Raw genomic sequence first — 14,237 nt, 5'->3', positions numbered from 1 at the left:
AATGTTCTGCCTCTTAGGCTTTTTACTACATTGATACAACATGCTTTAGCACAGGTAGGGCTAGAGTTCATCCTCGACACAGATGAGGAAGGCAGTCACCGATCACTGTTGATACACAGTATATAGCCTGTCTAGCATGTTAATCGCAGTGATGACAGTGTGGTGTTTTTAAACTGCGTACGCACTGGAGGTACGTCTGCAGGCTTTGGCTGAGGACAGAGGCAGAGGTGTGCCATATGGCAGGAGAATGGGAGTCTGGGAGGCATTGTTTTAACAGCAGCTAAAACCCCCCTCTCTCTCTCTCTCTCTCTCTCTCTCTCTCTCTCTCTCTCTCTCTCTCTCTCTCTCTCTCTCTCTCTCTCTCTCTCTCTCTCTCTCTCTCTCTCGCTGACTGAATCGAGATCCCCATCCCCAGGGCCTCAAACAGGTGCCGCTGGGGAAATAAAAGGCAGTTTGCTTAGCTAGCTACGTACTGAGCATGCCAATCTCTCTGACTCATTCAGAGGTTAAGAGTGAGTATTTGCCTCAGGTCTATCTATTGGGTCCACTGAACATACAGCCCAGGTAGGCTGTTGAAGAAGAAAAGTGAGAGCACTGTCTAGAAATGTGTTGTATTTCTCCATGTATCCTTAGCTTTCATTTCTTTCTGTGTGTTTAATTAGCACACACGTGATACAAAAGATAATGTTAGATGATTAGTACCTAATAGACTGTGGGAAAGCTTAACTTGAATACTGGGGGTGTAACGGTACATAAACATTTTTGTTCGGTACCTACCGTGGTTATGTCACGCTTCGGTTTTCGGTTCGGTTTTCAGTACAGAAGGATAAAAATTCACATATATATATATATATAGAATAACTTAATAACTTCAAGCGCTAGTTTAAGTGCGTTCGCAATAACAACTTTTAAATTACTAACAATCTCTCGTGGCGTATGTGCGCATGCGTACTAGCTGAGATAACTTCAATACACAAAAAGTGCAGTGGGTAAAAGAACGCTACATTCAATTTCGGTTCGAAGACATGTACCGTTACACCCCTATTGAATACTGTACTGTATTTTCACAGAACTGTTGAACTGCTGTAATTTTCCGTTATATGCAGATGCGTGCTGAATTCTAAAGTTTGAAGTGTTTACTGTACGACTGTAAGCACTTAAGGTCTTAATATTTGGAGACTGTCCAACCAAAACATGATACTGTCCTGCTGTTCTGCCTCTTAGGCTGTTTACTACATTGATACAACATGCTTTAGCACAGGTAGGGCTAGAGTTCTGCCTCTTAGGCTTTTTACTACATTGATACAACATGCTTTAGCACAGGTAGGGCTAGAGTTCTGCCTCTTAGGCTGTTTACTACATTGATACAACATGCTTTAGCACAGGTCGGTCAGTGCCGTCTGCTCTCTACTCTAACAACATGTCAGATTGTCACTGCCAGCTGCCTGCCAGTGCAGGTGATTCATGAAGTTGATGGTGAATGTCTGGCCATGGGAGGCCTGTTGTCTGGGTCATAAGAGAGAGGCAAACACACATACCCCTCCCCTCCCCTCTCCTCCCCTTCCCCTCCCCTGCCCACCTGTCTCCTGCTCTGTCTCAGCCTGCAGTCTTTGTCTTCTGAGATAGCAGGCAGGGAGGGAGGGAGGGAGAGGGAGAGGGAGGGTAATAGCAGAGTAGGAGCACAGAGGACACAATCACAAAGCAGTGCAGTCAGTCTTTGAATCTTTTCAGCTAATCAGCTAATTTCGTCCACGGCACTACACTGGTTGTTCTAATGATGATGGGAGAATATGCGGCGATGGCCATGCAACACACAGAAGGAATGGAAACGTGCTTGTTTCTGAACAGTGCCCAGATTCGATAATGGTGCACTGATGAGTTACAGCCTTATGATGATCCATGGGTAGTGGCTAAAAGGTAGCAGCTTTGGATAGGTTGGCCCAGACCTGGACCCAGGCATGAGCAGATGTGAATTGAGAAGGGTGTAACATTGTTGTGTGTGTGTGTGTGTGTGTGCACGTGCATGCGTGTGGTCACAGCATGGGTGGGAGTGGTGTGGTGTGTGTGTGTGTGTGTGTGTGTGTGTGGGGGGGGGGGGGGTCTCTTGGGGGTGTCTGTGCTGCGACACAGAGCATCTGACACACACAAAAGCAGACAGCTGCACTGCCCCTCGTCTCTCTGCTAGAAACCTACAAGCTGCTCAATTTAGTCACATACGGTAATATAACGTTACTGATTCAAGCTCATACTTAGTTTATTACGTTTAAGCTGACTGTGCTGAACTGATGAGTTATTCTGGGTTATTGGACAAATCAATAGGACTTTTCTTTGGAAAATGAACTCAAAGGCCAACATGATGATTCAATGGGTATGTGATGCCAACACCGTTACATCCCTGAGTGCCAATTCCAGATGAGGAGAACAAGAACAAGAGGGAAACAGATGGACAAAAATGTGCCCTTTAGATAAAAGCATGACTACAAGGCTGTCTCTGGTGGTTGAGTTGAGTGGCATTAGAATATGAGGCTGTGAGGCTTAGATTAGCTTACCTTTGCTACATCGACACAGATGAGGAAGGCAGTCACCGATCACTGTTGATACACAGTATATAGCCTGTCTAGCATGTTAATCGCAGTGATGACAGTGTGGTGTTTTTAAACTGCGTACACACTGGAGGTACGTCTGCAGGCTTTGGCTGAGGACAGAGGCAGAGGTGTGCCATATGGCAGGAGAATGGGAGTCTGGGAGGCATTGTTTTAACAGCAGCTAAACCCCCCCCCCCCCCCTCTCTCTCTCTCTCTCTCTCTCTCTCTCTCTCTCTCTCTCTCTCTCTCTCTCTCTCCCGCTGACTGAATCGAGATCCCCATCCCCAGGGCCTCAAACAGGTGCCGCTGGGGAAATAAAAGGCAGTTTGCTTAGCTAGCTACGTACTGAGCATGCCAATCTATCTGACTCATTCAGAGGTTAAGAGTGAGTATTTGCCTCAGCACTGTCTAGAAATGTGTTGTATTTCCCCATGTATCCTTAGCTTTCATTTCTTTCTGTGTGTTTAATTAGCACACACGTGATACAAAAGATAATGTTAGATGATTAGTACCTAATAGACTGTGGGAAAGCTTAACTTGAATACTAGGGGTGTAACGGTACATAAACATTTTTGTTCGGTACCTACCGTGGTTATGTCACGCTTCGGTTTTCGGTTCGGTTTTCAGTACAGAAGGATAACAATTCACATCTATATATATATATATAGAATAACTTAATAACTTCAAGCGCTAGTTTAAGTGCGTTTGCAATAACAACTTTTAAATGACTAACAATCTCTCGTGGCGTATGTGCGCATGCGTACTAGCTGAGATAACTTCAATACACAAAAAGTGCAGTGGGTAAAAGAACGCTACATTCAATTTCGGTTCGAAGACATGTACCGTTACACCCCTATTGAATACTGTACTGTATTTTCACAGAACTGTTGAACTGCTGTAATTTTCCGTTATATGTAGATGCGTGCTGAATTCTAAAGTTTTAAGTGTTTACTGTACGACTGTAAGCACTTAAGGTCTTAATATTTGGAGACTGTCCAACCAAAACATGATACTGTCCAACCAGATATGTTTGATCATAACTACTGGCATTTGAAGGCCAAACAGACAGTCCCAGACAGACAGTAACTCCCTAATACCTTATAATTGGTCTTGTGTAGGGTACCATACTGATAACGTGCCTATTAAAACAGGAAAACTGATAAGATATCTAACTAACTGGTGCTAGAAGAATGAACAATAAAACCTTTGAAAGAAAGATATATCCTAACAGTCCCGTTAATACCAATCAATCATCGCTTGAATGCCACAGCCTATTTGCTGTTGCTGACCATGTGCATCCCTTCATGGCTACAATGTACCCATCTTCTAATGGCTACTTTCAGCATGATAATGCACCATGTCACAAAGCAAAAGTCGTCTCAAACCGGTTTCATGAACATGCCAATGAGTTCAGTGTTCTTCAGTGGCCTTCCCAGTCACCGGTTCTGAATCCAATACCACCTTTGGGATGTGGTAGAATGGGAGATTCACAGCTTGAAAGTGCACCTGAAAAATCTGGAATGGAATCAGTGCCCCAAAGAATTTATGCTGTTTTGAGAGCAAAGGGAGGCCCAACCCAGTATTAGTGTAGTGTTCCAAATAAAGTGTTGTGTATGATGATCGTAACATTGAGTTTGAAGTCTAAATTGTAAATTGAGCTCGTTTTTCCCGATACACCATTTTGAATAATGATACAGAGTGTAATCGTAATTCAATGTGAGTAGATCAGTCCTGTCGGAGATCAATAGTTCCTCCGCAGGCTGTGTGGATGCCATGCTGTGGTCTAGGCTGTGGTGGGACTATTTTTAGCCTCAGCATATCCCCACAGTGCAGGTAGGCCTAAAGAGATTAAACTCTATGTAGACCAGTCTGCCTTGCTTCTTCCATCTTTGGCATGCTGGCTCACGCGCTATGCCAAGATAATGAATCACTATACATGCCCATACTGTGACTAGGTCTGTGTCCCTCTCCCTCTCTGACTCCTTCAGCTATCTTTCTTATTCTCTTGACTTTTCCATAGAAGCTGCCTCTTCTATTAAACTCCTCTCTCTCTCACACACACACACACACACACACACACACACACACACACACACACAGACACAGATTTTTTCTCCTGCTTGTCTTCTCTCTCCTTCCTTTTAGTAGGAGTGGGCTATACAGAGGTCAAAAACACATTTTTTTGTTATTTTTATTAGGTCTCAGTTTTTTTTGTACTCCATTTGATCTATCTTCAGATTCAAGACCCTGGTGCTTGCCTACCAGGCAGCAAAAGGGACAGCCCCTGCCTACATGCAGGCAATGGTCACCCCCAGGGGCGGCGCTAGGGGGTGGCTACTGGGGCTCAAGCCCCGGATGTTTTCTGAAAAGCCCCGAATGTTTTACTTAAAAAAAAAAAAAAACAACTCTCGTGAGTAACGTGCAGTACCGGAGTCCAACAGAGAGGCAGCAGCTGCGCGACATTAGCCTGCATACTGCGTAGCCTGCCCTGCCCTGAAGAAGAAGTGATCTCAATCAGTGCCTGACTTGCACAATTGTAAGGATGGATATCCCAAAGTTGTTTTCAACAAAACAAGCGCCAAGAACTGTTGCAGCAGCCGTATCAGCAGCTGACAACAATGACTTCACCAGCAGTGATGACATAGATGATGTTTCAGGTTTGTGAATCTTATTAGAAAGGTGACTGACTCACTGACACTACTTTTCCGGTTTGCTAATGCTAGCTGGCTATCATAACATAACGTTATGTTATAATGAAAATGAAACATAGCAAGGTACTGTTACGGTACGGTAAGAAATCAAACAAAGGATAATACTTATTCAAATAAAGTAATATTATACTTATAATACTTATTCAAATAAAGTGAATAACAGGCTGATAGTCTTTGATATCTGCACTCTGGTTGACTGAGTAACAAGTGAAAAAGAATGATGTAACGTTAATGTTACAGCTAGTAAACATGGAGTAACCACATTAAGTATGCCCTTATGGTAGTATGTATGTATACAGAACATGACTCAAATCTATCCTAAGATGTAACTCTAACTAACTAAGTTTGTTTAATGTCCCAGGGGGGATTTGATTTCACAGTACTATACACAGGCCAACAATACATGTAATATATCGTCATATAACACAGGACAAGACTCTAAATACAATATAAGTGGTGAGCACAGAGTCTGCCCTGATATACATACTGTAACATAACTAGCCTCAGCCCATCAATTATGTAATTCTATACAAATATAAATGATGGTGACTGACAGGGGGAGCTACGTGTGCTGACCTCCCTCTGTGCCCAGAACCACCACAATTAGTTTGCTTCATTAAAGGGTGTGAATGTATATGTGTTCTCCAGTGCCTTTTGTCCGCTTTAAGGTGGTGGTAAGTTGAAGGTTGAAGGCAAAAAAATTCGGCGCGCTCTGCGCGCACATTAGATTCTCCCTCTGGGCTAAGCCCCGGATCTCCTACGATCCTAAATCCGCCCCTGGTCACCCCCCAAACTTCAGCCCATTCACTCCGCTCCTCCACCTCTGCTGGCCGACTGGCCCCACCACCCCTACGCCAACACAGCAGTCATACTGCCCGGTCATGTCTCTTCACTACACAGGCTCCCTGCTGGTGGAATGAGCTTCCCACGGCTGTCAGAACTGCAGAGTCACTACCCATCTTCCGTCAGAGACTGAAGACCCATCTCGTCAGGCTACACCTTAACTGCTCCTCCTGAGACATCTACTATCCCCCAGCACTGCATCTCCTAAGACACCTGCTTTCCCCCTATACTGTGTCTCCAAAGTCTAAATCCTTTTTTTTCTTCAATCACGACGACTGCCAATGGCCCCTGGCCTGAGCTAGATTACTCTTCCTGCTACAACTGATGAATTGATGATTCACTTGCTTAGTCATCGCTTTGCAATAAGGCGTCTGCTAAATGCCAAAAATGTAATGTAAAATATAATCTCAACATGAAATGACAAAATTCTCGGCCTGGGGTCCAAGAAGAAAGTGTGCAGGGCACAAATCCAAGATTACTTTTTTTCACCTTAATTGGCATATGTCATACCTGTTGTCTAGCCGTCTAAAATTTACCAATAAATATTAGGTCTACGGGCATGGTTCAAAATTGAGGTGAAAAAGGGTAAATGTCTTAACTCAACATTGCTTGACCCCCAAAACATAGGGTTAGACACCACAACCAAGTAAAAAGACCCCAAAATTACGAGGTTATGGCAAAAGAAAAAAAAATCAGGGAAAACAGCGGTCATCTTGGATTTTTGCCCTGCACACTTTTTTCTTGGACCTGAAGCCGAAGTTTTGGCCATTTCATGTCGAGATAGGGCAAATGGAATACAAAAAAAACTAAGGAAAACAAAAAATTACCCATTTATAGCTCACTCATACTTTTAGACTAAAATCTTCCCCTTGATATTTCCAGTCCTCTGTACCTACCCATACTATTTCCATTCCTCTATAATCACACCCACTGTTTACTCTAAAACCTGAATATTCAGCTCTCCTCCTGAGCCTTCGGTTGTCTTTCACCAGTAGAGACATTTTCAGAAGATATTCTGTTCCAGAGGGCTGACCTGTTGTGTTATTCAAAGCCGCGTTAGTGAGAGTCAGTTCACCCAGGCAAGGCCGTGCCGTGCCGATGTCTTCTATGAGGTGTGCTGAGGGATGAAAGGAGTGCTGGTTCAGACCCTAGCCTAAGTGAGCTCATCCTGAGGACTGGTGGAGGCAAGGCATGACTCACACACACACACACACACACACACACACATTCATACACACACGCCTGCTTTCTGACTCACTCGCTCCAGGAATCTGGCACTTATTTTTAAGGTGTTTACACTCCCAACCTGAATTTTCACTTTGACTTTATTGCCGGAACATGCTGAGGTTGAGCTATATTTGTTACACATTGTTCACTCAGGTGGCACGTCAACAGATATCTGCAGTAGTTTACTGCTGCACTGTTTGTTTCAGTAAAATTTCACCATGTGGAATTAACAGTTCAGTCTGCATCATCTCTGCTGTGATGTTGCACTTTTTCCCTTGGCCACTGATCTTCCGTCTGCCGACTGTGGGCTCTCCTGTGAGAGCTCTCATACTGCAGGCATTAACTGTCCTCCATTATTAATGAGAGTGGCTAACAGAGGAGTGGAGGCTCAGATTTGTGGAAAGCCCCCAGGAGTGCACTTTAAGACTTCCTCAGGTGGGGTTGATCCTCCCGCTGTTGCTCCTGTGTGATCATATCATCAGTTTGGCATCTGTTCTCTGAACGACAACAAGAGGCACATTCCGACATTAAAGTCTTCCATTCTAGTTTTCACAACGTCATAATAAAAGCGTGAGCTAAGCGATCACTGGAAACTGATGGGATCACTGTTGTGACAGCTGCTGGTGAACAAGCCGGCAGCCAATTTAATGTTCTGACTTTTAACCAGAAACATCTAAATACACACCTGCTTTTGTGAGCCTGCTAGCAATGTAAAGTAGTGTTATAGTTAACTAGGTAGTAGTGGGGATTACTCACCGAATCCATTGCATTGCAATATTTTGGCTTGACTAGTGAGCCTGTGATGTAGTCCCCAACAACGCCGAAATGCATCTCTGTTTTTCTAAATAAAAGTGTGTTTTTCAAAACAAAAGTCTGAACATTTTAATTGGTGACTTTCACCAGCCGCTGTCACAATTTCTACATCTTTCATGAAATGAGGAAATATTATGTGACATTAAGTATATACAATTTCAAACATGTAGTTTTGATAATGATCATTTTACATTAATAAGCATACAAGCATGAATAAAAAGCTAAATGTATTTAATTTATGCAATGGTACAAAAATCGGCAAAATAAATGAAAAACTGCTGGTATTCGGCCAAGTGTTTCCTTAATTTCGGCTTCGTTCAGTTCAGTGCATCCCTAGTTAATTGAAAAGGGTAAAAGAAGGAAGCACACCAGCTTGAGTAGATCTTAATCGTATCAGTGACAGAAAACTGAACTACAGCAAAATACATAAATATGTGCACTATGCCTCTCCAAGTTCCTCCTCTGATAGAGGTGGAGGGTCTGATTTAAACTGGCATGTGAGGTATTGATTCAGAAGTCTGGGCTAGCGTCTCCTGCAGTCACAGTCGAGAGGGCATGACATTTGGAAGATAATTACTGCACAGAAGACTCTGAATGTTGGCCACATCTCTACCCTTTCATGGACTGAACCTGATTCTTGATTTTCTTCAAAATCTCTCTGAAATGGAGCATGGGCAAACTATGGGCATTTAGTTTGCCCACGCTCCATTTCATAGAGCTTTTGAAGAAAATCAAGAATCAGGTTCAGACAGTCCATGAAAGGGTAGAGAGACATGCAATATGTTGATGTGCTATCCTCCACCCTGACTTTGCAAAAGCATGAGGACGTTTTAAGTGAAGTCATATCCTCAACTTCATAGTTAACACATTCATTTCCAAGAAGTCGTCTTTGTCTTGTCATAAAGAATATTTTAACTTAGCCATAATTCAAATAGCCTGCTACTTTTGAGAAGTAGATGCAAATGTAATGATGTAATAAGTCAATATTCCAATGTATGCAATCAAGAACAGACAAACAACACATATCCTATGTGACTGACATCACATATGAGATGATATTATGACAGTGATCCCATCAGTTTCCAGTGATCGCTTAGCTCACGCTTTTATTATGACGTTGTGAAAACTAGAATGGAAGACTTTAATGTCGGAATGTGCCTCTCCCTCTCGTTGTCGTTCAGAGAACAGATGCCAAACTGCCAACATGTTTGCTGTAATTATATGACTTGGCAGTAGGCAGTCATCACTCAATGCTCGTTTCCTTGAATGCGCTGATCAGATTTCCAGAGTGCATTTACGAATGCACCCAACCATTACGCATGCGCACACACAGAGATAGTCAGTAGTTTCTTTACCAGTCGTTATGGCGAACGCAGTTAAACTAGAGCTTGAAGTTCCTTCAGCATCCCTTAATAAATCTCCTGTTTGGGAACATTACGGTTTCTCAGTTACCTACAATGACGATGGACAAAGACAGATGGATCACACCGTAGCATAGGCAGAAATTTACTTTAGGGCGGGCCTGTATAAAAAAGGGTGGGCCAGCTTTAAAAAAAAATATGTTATGTTTCAGTTCATATTCATGGTCCTTCTTTTGTTTGCATCCATCAAACACGTTTCCAATGCGATGTATCAGAGGACACCCCGCACGCATTGATTTACAGTTGATCAAGTACAGTAGCCTACATCAAGTCGGCTTTCGAGCAAAAGTCCACACCGGATTCGGCAAACACAGTAGCCTACACGACTAACAGTCGCTGTAAAAAATGCGAACACAACTAATTTGAAACAACACCTAAAAAGTCACCATCCCACCCAATTTGCAGTCATCAGTGGCTTGTCCCTCCCGGAGAGTGTCGTTAATAATAATTAAAAGCAATTTTATGTTTTAGATCATTTTTACCCTGCTATACCGAAAACGTACCGAACCGTGAATTAAAAACCGAGGTACGTTACACCCCTAATCTCTACTATTAACTGCTGAGGTCAAATAAGAATCCTCTCAACCTCTCTCTTTACAAGCCTGTGTTCAAATCTCTCTATTTTGGCAGTCTTGGTGTGTTTGTCCTTATCTGATAATGCAGGCCAAATCTCTTCTGTCTCGGCAGATCAACAGACACACTGCATGCCTTTGTTGATACTTCAATTAGGCTGTTTGCTGTGGAGACGTTACAGAGCATTACCAGAATGCTGATAGCCCTGCGATACATGAGCTGTTTATGCCTGTGTGGCAGGCAATTTGTGCAGGAAGGACGCATCTCTTTTATGGTGTTATTGATAACTGACAGCTTTTGAAAGTTATTACAGCAATACCTACATTGACAATTGTAAATAATCTCAGTCTTACATGAAGTATATTAAAGATATAATCCTTATGGAAGCATTAGGCTATCAAATACAGTATGCATTGCACAAAGTACAGATCATATTACCGAGAGGCACCACCCATAATCAACAATTAACTTCATAATTAATAAAGGTAAACACTAAGGTATAAAGGAAATATTATTTCAGTCTGGAGGGTATTTGATGACTCAAATATCTTAGTAAGTTATTTTATTGTTCATAGAGCCAGCATTTGTCAAGACAAGAGAAACACAACACCTGGTTATATAAAAATACATACACAAATACAACGTGTCTCTGCATGTCTCGCTGACATCTCTACATGGATGTCAGCCCACCATCTCAAGCTCAACCTTAACAAGACTGAGCTACTCTTCATACCTGGGAAAGCCTGCCCTCTCCAAGACTTCTCCATCACAGTGGAGAACTCTACTGTAACCCCCTCCCTGGCAGCCAAGAACCTTGGAGTGATCCTGGACAGGATTCAGAAGGATACGACCATTTCTCACCAGAGAAGCAGCGCAACTCTTGACCCAGTCACTGGTCATCTCCCGCCTTGATTACTGCAACATACTCCTGGCCGGGCTCCCCACCTCCGCCATCAGACCTCTGCAGCTCATCCAGAATGCTGCTGCCCGTCTGGTGTTCAACCTCCCCAAATTGTCTCATGTCACCCCACTCCTTTGCACCCTGCACTGTCTCCCGATAGCAGCTCAGGGGCCTCATTTATGAAAAAAGTACTTGAACGTCAACTTTGACTTGCACGTAAGCACATTTTTCTAAAGGGACGTAAGCATTATTTATAAAACGGGCTGCGCTTGTTTAAAATTGTGTACGTACTTCCGTCTATAAATACCATAGTTGAAATTGAACGCAGGTGAATGAGGTTTGTATTTACAGCCTGTGATAGTAGCTCAATTATAGCGGCTGAATTAAGCAAAGTGCTATAATATAGGGTAGGCGTTTGTCTGGAAGCGGGAAAGGGCAGAGAAGGGTCGCTTCTGGGTAAGTTGCATTTGTAACGTTTGATCATGACAACTAACCAGCAAATGCTTATACTGTAATAGTATAATGGTCTTATTCTTATCAGGTGATTTAGCGCATGGCCGGGCAAGGTCCGTTGTGCAGCGCACTATAGGCATGATGCTGAATGGCGTTGCCTTGACAGCTACGGAGGGATATAAAGGAAGACTGAAATACAATCATAAACATTAGTTCCCTTTTCCCCAATAGTGTGTCGCCTAAGACTTCTACTGCCCCCCTTGTACTGTTTCTCCAGTGTCTATTAAAAAAATTAAATAAATAATATATACTGTATATATATATATATATATATATTCATTCATCATTTAACTTTTTATTTTCTTCTATAATGGAGACTGCCGATGGCCCCAGGCCTGAGCTAGATTACTCTTCCTGCTACAACTGGTGAACTGATGATTCACTTGCTTAGCCAAATGTATCGATTGTAAGTCACTTTGGAATAAGGCATCTGCTAAATGCCAAAAATGTAAATGTAAATGTAGTCTTGTACACCACCAGGTATGAGGTGGTGGTAGTCTTGTACACCACCAGGTATGGTAGTTTTCAGAAGAAGGGGAGCCGCGGCCTTCGATGATCTTCCAGACATTCCAAGATGGCCGCGCGCTTAGTCGACGCAGCTCGGGGGGCGACCACACTGGTGTTTCATTGTGTTTTTAAGAACATTTGTATGTTCACTTTTTTTTTAGTACTTATAGGGAACAGTTATGTATATAGTACCTACAGCAGGCTCGACTTATTAGAAGTCGGCACGCAAAACGACAAGATAGTAACGGCGGATTTCCTGGAGCAATACAGAATAGACAAGGATATCGCCAGGACACCGGGAGAGCACTGGTTCACAGTCCCCTCCCTGAGGCGGAAACGCCGGCGGCGAGACCGTAAGAAAAGGCGAGGCCGCCGGGGAGGCCTGCTAGCAAGGCTGAGGAGAAGCCCAAACAAACCAGCTTTACCAAGCATTTTCCTCTCTAACGTCAGATCCCTGACGAACAAGATGGATGAACTGAGACTACAGGTGGCCAAAAACAACATCGTTGGGGATAGCTGCGTGATTATTCTGACCGAAACCTGGCTAAATGACAACATTGTGGACGCTACTGTTAGCTTAGAGGGGCGCACGCTACATCGCGCTGACCGAACGGAGCTGCTTAGCGGGAAGTCAAGAGGAGGTGGGATCATAATATCAACGAAGGATAGCTGGTGCTTAAACACGAAAACTGTAAGTAGCCACTGCTCCCCTGACCTGGAATACTTGACTGTTAAATGCCGACCCACATACCTCCCTAGGGAGTTTAACGCGGTGCTAATTACATGTGTGTATATAGCGCCTAGCTCAGACAGCAAAGTAGCATTGGCGCGACTATATGACGTCATTAGCAGCCAACAAAGCACTGATCCACAGGCTATTCACATCATAGCGGGGGACTTTAATCATGTCGACCTGAAGGCAGTACTACCCAAGTTCTATCAGCATGTAAAATGTGCAACGAGAGGAGAAAAAACACTGGATAAGGTATACACCAACATCAAACGTGCTTACAAGGCTAGTCCGCTAGCTCATCTAGGCATGTCTGACCATGTGTCAATCCTCCTGATTCCTGCATACACCACAATGGGGAAAAGTGCTCCCACCACCACTAAGACTGTCAGAACCTGGCCAGAAGGGTCCGCTCCACTGCAGATCTGCCTAAATGACACCCTATGGCAGGAATATGAGCATGAGGACCTGGAACAGTACACGTCGTCGGTTCTGAACCACATAGTGAACTGCACCAACTCAGTCACCGTGGACAAACGGGTCCGGGTCTACCCCAACACGAAGCCATGGATGACTGGGAAGGTCCAAAAACTGATAAATGAGAGGGACAACGCCTTCTTCGCAGGGAAGCGCACACCGCTGTACAGCTCCACCAGGGCCAACCTAAAGCGCGGCATCAAAGCGGCCAAGGCAGAGCACAGAGAGAAGATTGAGGAATGCCTCCTGAGCAACGACTCCAGGCGGATGTGGCAGGGGGTTCAGCAGATGACAAACTTCAGAGCCAACAGGCTCACAGCCGCAGAGGACGACCCCCTGCTGGCGGGAAAGCTGAACACCTTCTACGCCCGGTTCGACGAGGGGCGAACGGAGGTAACCACAACACAAACACCACTCTCTCCAGCTCTCAGCAGCCTCACCCTCACAGAGCATGAGGTGAGACGCGTACTGAAGGCGGTGGACCCCAGGAAAGCCTCGGGGCCGGATGGCGTCCTGGGACGGGTGCTGAGAGACTGCGCCGACCAGCTGGCCGGGGTTTTCACCAACATCTTTAACCAGTCCCTGTCCCAGGCCACCGTCCCACCCTGCCTGAAAACCTCAACTATCATCCCAGTCCCGAAGAAAAGCACGGTGAGCTGCCTAAACGACTACCGCCCGGTGGCACTCACACCAATCATCATGAAGTGCTTCGAGGAACTAGTCCGGGCCCACATCCTCACACGCCTCCCGCCCAACCTGGATCCATACCAGTTCGCCTACAGAGCCCACAGGTCCACAGAGGACGCCATTGCGACGACTCTCCACGCCACTCTATCCCACCTGGAGAGGGGAAACAGCTACGCGAGACTGCTCTTCGTGGACTTCAGCTCCGCCTTCAACACCATCCTTCCAGACAGGCTAGTGACCAAACTACTA

At 44.4% G+C, this 14,237-nt stretch overlaps 1 protein-coding gene across 1 annotated transcript in view; it reads left to right on the top strand.

Moving 5' to 3' along the window:
• The window catches only part of frmd5a (FERM domain containing 5a), a gene marked incomplete at both ends in the record, with an annotated part of 100,983 nt that overhangs the window by 11,439 nt on the left and 75,307 nt on the right, over positions 1–14,237 (top strand). The window lies entirely within an intron of this gene.

The sequence above is a fragment of the Nansenia antarctica genome, assembly GCF_963989245.1.
Source record: "Nansenia antarctica genome assembly, chromosome: 9".
In the NCBI taxonomy this organism is placed as follows: domain Eukaryota; kingdom Metazoa; phylum Chordata; class Actinopteri; order Argentiniformes; family Microstomatidae; genus Nansenia; species Nansenia antarctica.
The sequence above is the reverse complement of the archived record's forward strand: the minus strand, read 5'-3'. Positions and strand labels throughout refer to the sequence as shown.